Source organism: Molossus molossus, unplaced genomic scaffold (assembly GCF_014108415.1).
Source record: "Molossus molossus isolate mMolMol1 unplaced genomic scaffold, mMolMol1.p scaffold_m16_p_12, whole genome shotgun sequence".
In the NCBI taxonomy this organism is placed as follows: Eukaryota; Metazoa; Chordata; class Mammalia; order Chiroptera; family Molossidae; genus Molossus; species Molossus molossus.
In genome coordinates, this window is record NW_023425347.1 from 29,867,584 (window position 1) to 29,875,215 (window position 7,632).

General features: G+C 43.2%; 1 non-coding gene across 1 annotated transcript; it reads right to left on the minus strand.

Moving 5' to 3' along the window:
* Nucleotides 1-7,153: 7,153 nt before the first annotated feature.
* TRNAR-UCU lies at nucleotides 7,154-7,238 on the minus strand. Its single transcript is given in 2 exon segments — nucleotides 7,154-7,189; nucleotides 7,202-7,238. It is a non-coding gene; the product is annotated as a tRNA-Arg (tRNA).
* Between the last annotated feature and the right edge of the window lie 394 nt (nucleotides 7,239-7,632).

Here is a 7,632-nt window from a genome sequence, read left to right on the forward strand (position 1 = left end):
GAGAGAGAGGAAGAGAGAGAGAGAGAGAGAGAAACATTGACGTGAAAGGGACACATTGAGTGGCTGCCACCCACACAACCAACCAGGGCCGGGGACAAACTGCAACCGAGGTACATGCCCTTAGCGGGAACCGAACCCGGGTCTCTCTGGGCCGCAGGCCAACGCTCTAACTGCTGAGCCAAACCGGCCAGGGCAGTGAGGACAATCTTTATGGATAAGCAGTTTCAGGGCTGCCATGTGTAAGAGATCTAAGAGTAGGCATGGACTGTGTTTTCCCCTTCCTCATTAGCATGGGGGTGTTTTTCCTCTACCTTTTAAAAAATTTACTTTTCTATTACAAGGATAAGGTAGGTTTATTATGAAAAAGACTCAAACATTACAAAGAGGTATACAGGAAAAAGAAGCCCCCCCCCCCTTCATACCACTGCCCCTCTTGCCCCAGCACTGTTACCGGTATATCCTTCCAGAAATTTTTTCTTTTTTTTTTCTTTTTATCCTCACCTGAGGACATTTTTCCATTTTTGTTGTTGTTGTTGTTCAGATAGAGTGGGAGGGAGAGAGAAGGAGAGAGAGAGAGAGAGAGAAAGAGAGAGAGAGAGAGAGAGAAACATCAACGTGAAAGGGACACACTGAGTGGCTGCCACCTGCATGACCCAACCAGGGCTGGGAACAAACTGCAACCGAGGTACGTGCCGTTAGTGGGAACTGAACCCAGGTCTCTCTGGACTGCAGGCCAACACTCTAACCACTGAACCAAACTGGCCAGGGCCCAGAAATTTTCTATGCATGCACAATCATAGCAATACACATGTTATTACTATTATTAGCATTATTTAACATAAATGGAATCATATTAAACATTCATTTGCATATCAGCTTTTTCCATGAATCTTGGACATTTTTTCATAGCAGTGTATATAGATCTTCCTCATATTTTAAAGGTCTGCATTGTACTCAATTATGTGATTCTACCACACTTTCTTTAAACAGATCATTATTAACAGAAATCTAGGTTATTTCCAGTTGGGAGCCATTCTAAACAATGCTGTATTTATGGTAGATAATTAAATGTCAATCTTTCTAAATATGCACGCATTGCAAAATATTCAAATATTAAAATAAATATACACCACAACCAAGTGAGATTTGTTTCAGGAATGTCAAAAGGATTAAATATTAGAAAATCTGTTAATATACTGCACAATATTATTAGATCAAAGGAGAAAAATCTCCACAGATTACTGACAAGTAGGAACAGATATTATCTTAATGTGATGATGTGTGTATGTGTGCATATGTTTACACACCCGCCCCAAAAGCTAGCATCATGCTTAGTGGAGAAGTATTTCCATAATGGTCAGGAACAAGAAAAGTCAATCTATTACTATTTTCATGAAAAATTACTTAACATTTTTTGGATATACTAGCTGATGCTATTACAAGAGTAACAATACACAGCACAAAAACTAGAAAGGAGAAGGTTAAATTATTATTTGGCTTCCCTTGAAAATATATTTCCAGAAAATACAACTTAGTCAACTGAAAAACTATTTTTCCTTTTAAAAAATTGAGTTGGTTTTCTCAGTGGTTAGCGTGTCGGCCCATGAACCAAAGAGTCACGGGTTCGATTTCAATAAAGGGCATGTACCTCAGTTGCAGTTCTATCCCTGGCCCTGGTTGGGGTTGTGCAGGAGGCAACCAATCAATGTGTCTCTCTCACATCGATGTTTTTCTCTCTCTCTCTCTCCCCCGCTCCCTTCCTCCCACTCTATCTGAAAATCAATAGAAAAATGTGTACAATTCAGTGGGTTTTTACATATTTAAAGTTGTGCAATTATTACCACTAATTCCAGAATATTTCCATCACTCCCCACCCTCATTAAAACCCCATACCCATTAGCAGTCACTTCACATTCTAGCACCTGGCAACCACTAATTTATTTTCTGTGTCTATGGATTTACCTATTTTGGATATTTAATATACAGTTGACCCTTGAACAACTCATATTTGAACTGCAGAGGTCCACTTGCATGCATTTGTTTTCTTTCTTTTTTTTATTCTCACCCAGGGACATTTTTCCAGTTTTTGTTCAGCTAGAGTGGGAGGAACAGAGAGGAAGAGAGAAAGAGAGAGGGAGAGAAACATCGATGTGAAAGGGACACACTGAGTGGCTGCCTCCTGCACGACCCAACCAGGGCCAGGGACAAACCGCAACCAAGGTACATGCCCTTAGCGGGAACCAAACCCGGGTCTCTCTGGACCACAGGCTGATGCTCTAACCGCTAAGCCAACCCGGCCAGGGCCATGCATTTTTTTTTTTTTTCAATAAATACCTGTACTGTTCAATTGTGGTTGGAAGTCTATGGTGTGGCAGGTGACTGTATGCATTGATCTATGTCATTTTATATGGGGGACTTGAGCATCCATGGATTTTGGTATCTGCCAGGGATCCTGGAACCAATCCCCCATAGATACTGAGGAACAACTTAAGTTTTGGGGGAGTCAAAATTATATATGGATTTTCAACTGTATGGGGGTCACAGGGAGGTCAGCACCCCTAACTCCTGCATTGCTCAAGGGTCAACTAACTATAAAGAGAATCGTACAATATGTGGTCTTTTGTGGCTGGCTCCTTTCATAAGAAGATTGTTGGCATAATGTTTTTCAAGTTTATCTATGTTGCAACATAAATCAGTACTCTTTTCTTTTTTATTGCCAAATAATACAATAACATTCCATTATATGGATATGCCATATTTTATCCATCCATCCACTGACGGACACTGGATTGTTTATACCTTTTGGCTATTAAGATTAATGCTACTGCCCTGGCTGGTTTAGCTCAGCGGTTGGAGCATCGGCCCGCGGACCAAAGAGTCCCGGGTTCGGTTCCCGCTAGGGGCACATACAAAAAAAAAAAAAATAGAGTACTGCTACTGCCCTGGCCAGTTTGACTCAGCGGTTAGAGCATCAGCCCGCGGACCAAAGAGTTCCGGGTTTGGTTCCCGCTAAGGGCACGTACCTCAGTTGTAGTTTGTCCCCGGGCCCAGTTGGGGTCTTGATGTGTCTCTTTTATATCGATGTTTCTCTCTCTCTCTCTTCCTCCCTCTCTCCCTCCTGCTCTATCTAAAGATAAATGCAAAAATGTCCTCTGGTGAGGATAAAAAAAATTTTTTTAAAGAATAATGCTACCATGAACAATGATGTACAAGTATATTTTAATTCTCTTGGGTATATACTTAGGAGTGGAACTGCTGGGTCATACAGTAACTTTATTTTTAATTTTTTGAGGAATTGCCAAACAGTTTTCCAAAGCGACTGCACCATTTTACATCCTCACCAGCAATGTATTCGGGTTACAATTTCTCTACCTCCTTGCTAACGCTTGCTATTGTGTGTCTTTTATTATTATAGCCATCTTAATGCATGTGAAGTATATCATTGTGATTTTGAACTGAAAATTATTTTAAATAGTAAGATAATTCAATAACATGGCTGGATGTTAAATTATTTAAAATATCATAAGCCTTAAACTACATAACCATAACTGGTTAGAAAATATAAAGGTAGATAAGATCCCAACAACAACAACATAAAAAACTATCCAAAAATAAAGTTTTGAAAACTCAAGATATATATAAAGAAAACTTTGACATACTCCTAAAAGCACAGAAGGGCTGAACAAATGGAAAGACACATGTGTTCTTTAAAAAGAAAAAAAAATTTTCCACTGCTATTCTTAAATAGATATAACGTCAAAATTAGTTCAATTCTCCCTATATTAATCTATATATAACATGACTCCAACACAAATATCTCCTAAAATTAGAGCCCAACTAGCTTTCACTAAAGCTCATATGAAAAGACAACACAGAATGATGGTTTTATACACAGACCGAATTCCTGGGATCCATTGTGGTACACTGTTTATTATTAGCTGTATATCCTTGGACACGTTACTTAACTTCTCTGTGTCTCAGATGCCTCTTCCATGAAAGGGGATAATAATAGCTACCTGGCAGGGTTGTAAGGAGGGTTAAATACATTAAAATGCATAAAGTACTTAGAATAGTACCTGGTATATAACAAATGCTAAATATGTACTAATTATTAACATTAGGTGTGGAAAATAATAATTCAAGACTAGGTGGTTAAAAAAATCTTTAAAAAGGTGCCCTGACTGGTTTGGCTCAGCCGTTAAGAGTATCAGCCCGCGGAAAAGAGTCACAAGTTCCATACTGGTCAAGGGCATGTACCTCAGTTGCGGTTTGGTCCCCTGCCTTGGTTGGGGTTGTGTGGGAGGCAGCCAGTTGATGTGTCTCTCTCACATCGATGTTTCTCTCTCTCTCTCTCTTCCTCCCTCCCACTATCTGAAGATAAATGGAAAAAATATCCTCCGGTGAGGATTTTTTTAAAAAGGAAAACATATCTTTAAAAAGGTCACTGGCTCAGCAGTTAGCGCGTCGGCCCGCAGACCAGAGAGACCTGGGTTCGGTTCCCACTAAAGACATGTACCTTGGTTGCAGTTTGTCCTCGGTTCCAGTTGGGGTTGTGTGGGTGACAACCAGTCAATGTCTCTCTCTCACATCGATGTTTCTCTCTCTCTCTCTCCCTCCTTCTCTCCCTCCTGCTCTATCTGAAGATAAATGCAAAAATGTTCTCGGGTGAGGATAAATAAATAAATAAGGTTATGAGGACTGGTCCTACTGTGAGAATTAAGACAGACAGATCAATGGAATAGAAGAGAGGATCCAGAAACCCAAATGTATATGGAAATTTAGAAAATGATAAAGGGTGTGTTTCAAATTAGTGTCAAAGAAGAGTATTCATTATCTTGGACAAAATTCCCACTTTACTCCTTATACAAAAGTACATTCCGGATGAAGTAAAGATTAAGTATAAAACTATGAGCACTAAAATGAAATATGAAATTATTTAATAATATGAAGGCAGTATAACCCCAGACCTAGAAGCCATAAAAGAAAAAATTCATAAATCCAAATATATGAATTTCAGTGACAAAAATATAAAATGAAATAAAATACCATAAACAAAACCAAAAGACAAATAACCTGAAAAAGAATAATTATTACAAAATCATGAAAGGCTGGTTTCCTTTATATATAAAGAACTACAGCCCTGGCCGGTTTGGCTCAGCGGTTAGAGCGTCAGCCTGCGGTCCTGAGAGACCCGGGTTCGGTTCCCGCTAAGGGCATGTACCTCGGTTGCAGTTTGTCCCCGGCCCTGGTCGTGCGGGTGGCAGCCACTCGATGTGTCCCTTTCATGTCGATGTTTCTCTCTCTCTCTCTCTCTCTGTTCCTCTCTCTCCCTCCCGCTCTACCTGAACAAAAAATGGAAAAATGTCCTCAGGTGAGGATTAAAAAAAAAAAAAAAAAAAAGAACTACAAATCAATAAGAAAATGACCAATGAGCCCGGCTGGTGTGGCTCAGTGGTTGAGCGTCGACCCATGCACCAAGAGGTCGCTGATTTGATTCCCTGTCAGGGCACATGCCCAAGTTGTGGGCCCAGTCCCCGGTGGGGGCATGCAGGAGGCGGCCAATCGATGTTCTCTCTCATCGATATTTCTATCCCTCTCTCCCTCTCTCTCCCTCTCTCTCTAAAACCAATAAAGAAAAAAATAATTAAAAGAAATGATGCAATAGCAAAAGTAAAAAAAAAAATCACAGCAGATATATCACAAAAAGGAAATACAAATTATTCTATGTATGTAAAGATGCTCTTCTTCATTCATAATAAAAGACATGAATTGAAACTACATCTAGAAATCTTTTTTCACCTGTTTGATAACATGTGGGCTGTGGGGAAATGGGAACCTGCACACATTGCTGGTGAGAGTAAAATGGTACTCTCTATAAAATCTCTATAAAAGCAATTTGGCAACCCCTATCAAAGAATGCACAAACAAACCTTTGACCCAGCAATTCAACTTTCTAGGAATATAATACTCGAGCTTGTGTACAATCATGTAAGAACAAGGATGTTCACTGAAGCATTGTTGTAATAGGAAAATATTGGATGTTAAATGTTAAACTATTGGGGGCTGTTAAATCTCTATGATACATATGTACAATAAAACAAGGTAGCTCCACCTGCCTTAATAGAAAGAGCAAGTATAGTATACTACCAATTGTGTATCACCTATGTCACTGACATCAATAAGCACACAGCCAGACAATAGATATAAAAATGCTGACATGTGCATAAAATCTGAAAATATTTCCAAGAAACTATTTTCACTAATGGCTTATAGGCAGGCTTGCAAGGCTGGGATATAGGAACAGCAAGGATGTTTACTTTTCTCTGTACCTTTCTCCATAATTTTGGGATTTTTGATTTTTTTTTTTTTGCATGAATTAAATTTGTTACAATGAATTTTTAAAATTCCACTCATTCATTCATTTATTCGTATTTAGTGAGACGGAATCCTAACCTTGTGTAAAGCTATGAGTTAAGAAGAAGTCATCTCTGCCCGGAGGAAGTGACAGGCAGAGTGGACCTCGGACCTCTGCACTGGAATCAAAGAAAGGGGAGCGGATATTCTTATCAGAAATACAGATGCTGAGCCCCGCCCCTTACAGATTGAATTACAGCCTCAGAGTGACGCCCAGAAATCTGCATTTCTGACAGGATCCCACGGGGATTTCCGGTAAGGGGCAATCTGGAAGCCTTCGGGGAGAAAGAGGCGGTCAGCCGGCACAGAGCAGCACAGGGGCTAGATGCGTTTTCTCGGCCTTCCCTCGCCCCTCCCTAGCAGCCACGGTCGCGCTCTGGGCAAGGGGGTTTCACCCCAGGGACGTGGGGACAGCTCTCCCAGGACACCCGAGACCCGGGCCATCCCCGCACTCGCCTCTAAGGCCAAAACCGCGAGGCCTCGCTCCGCCGCCGTCGCCCGGGGCCGCTCGTGCCCGTTCCTGGATCTGATTCCCATCTGGCTGTGCCCAGGCCCGGGGCACCACACCGGGCCAGCTGGGGTGCTGCGGATCCCGCGAGATTCACTATCAGTAAAGGGGCCGCAGAAGCCGAATGCCGAGGAGAGAGATCAGGGAATGGGAAGTGAGTTAAACTGTTTAGGAAAAAGAGAAAGAGAGAAATGGCAGAGATAGAAAACAAACTGCGAGGGGAAAAGGTTACGACTCCGCCGGGACTCGAACCCGGAACCTTTGAATGCCTTCAGCCTCTAGAAGTCCAATGCGCTATCCATTGCGCCACGGAGCCACCTGTTGGAGCCTCCGCGCATCTGCTATATTAAGCCAGAGGCGACGGCTCCGCGGCCTTCCGATACCCCTTGGCGGTCCGTTCCTGTCGCTGAGGCCACACCACGGCCAGCCGGGGCAGCCGCCACCAAACCTGGGCCGCAGGCAGCCGCCGGGCCGCCCCCCGCGGCCGCCTCCAACGCGGTCGGCGGCTCCGCGAGCGGAGAGCGCACGCGAGCCGCGGTCCCGGCTGGCGGCCTGAGGACAGCCGCAGCCGCTCTCTAGACCGCCGAGCGCCGTTCCCAGCCGCGCAGGACGGATCCCGTCCGCGCTCTGCCTCCCCGGCCCCCTCCCGCCCCGGCCCCGCCTACCGGCTCTCTCCGGCCCGGCGATGCGGGCGCAGGCCGGCCGTTGCG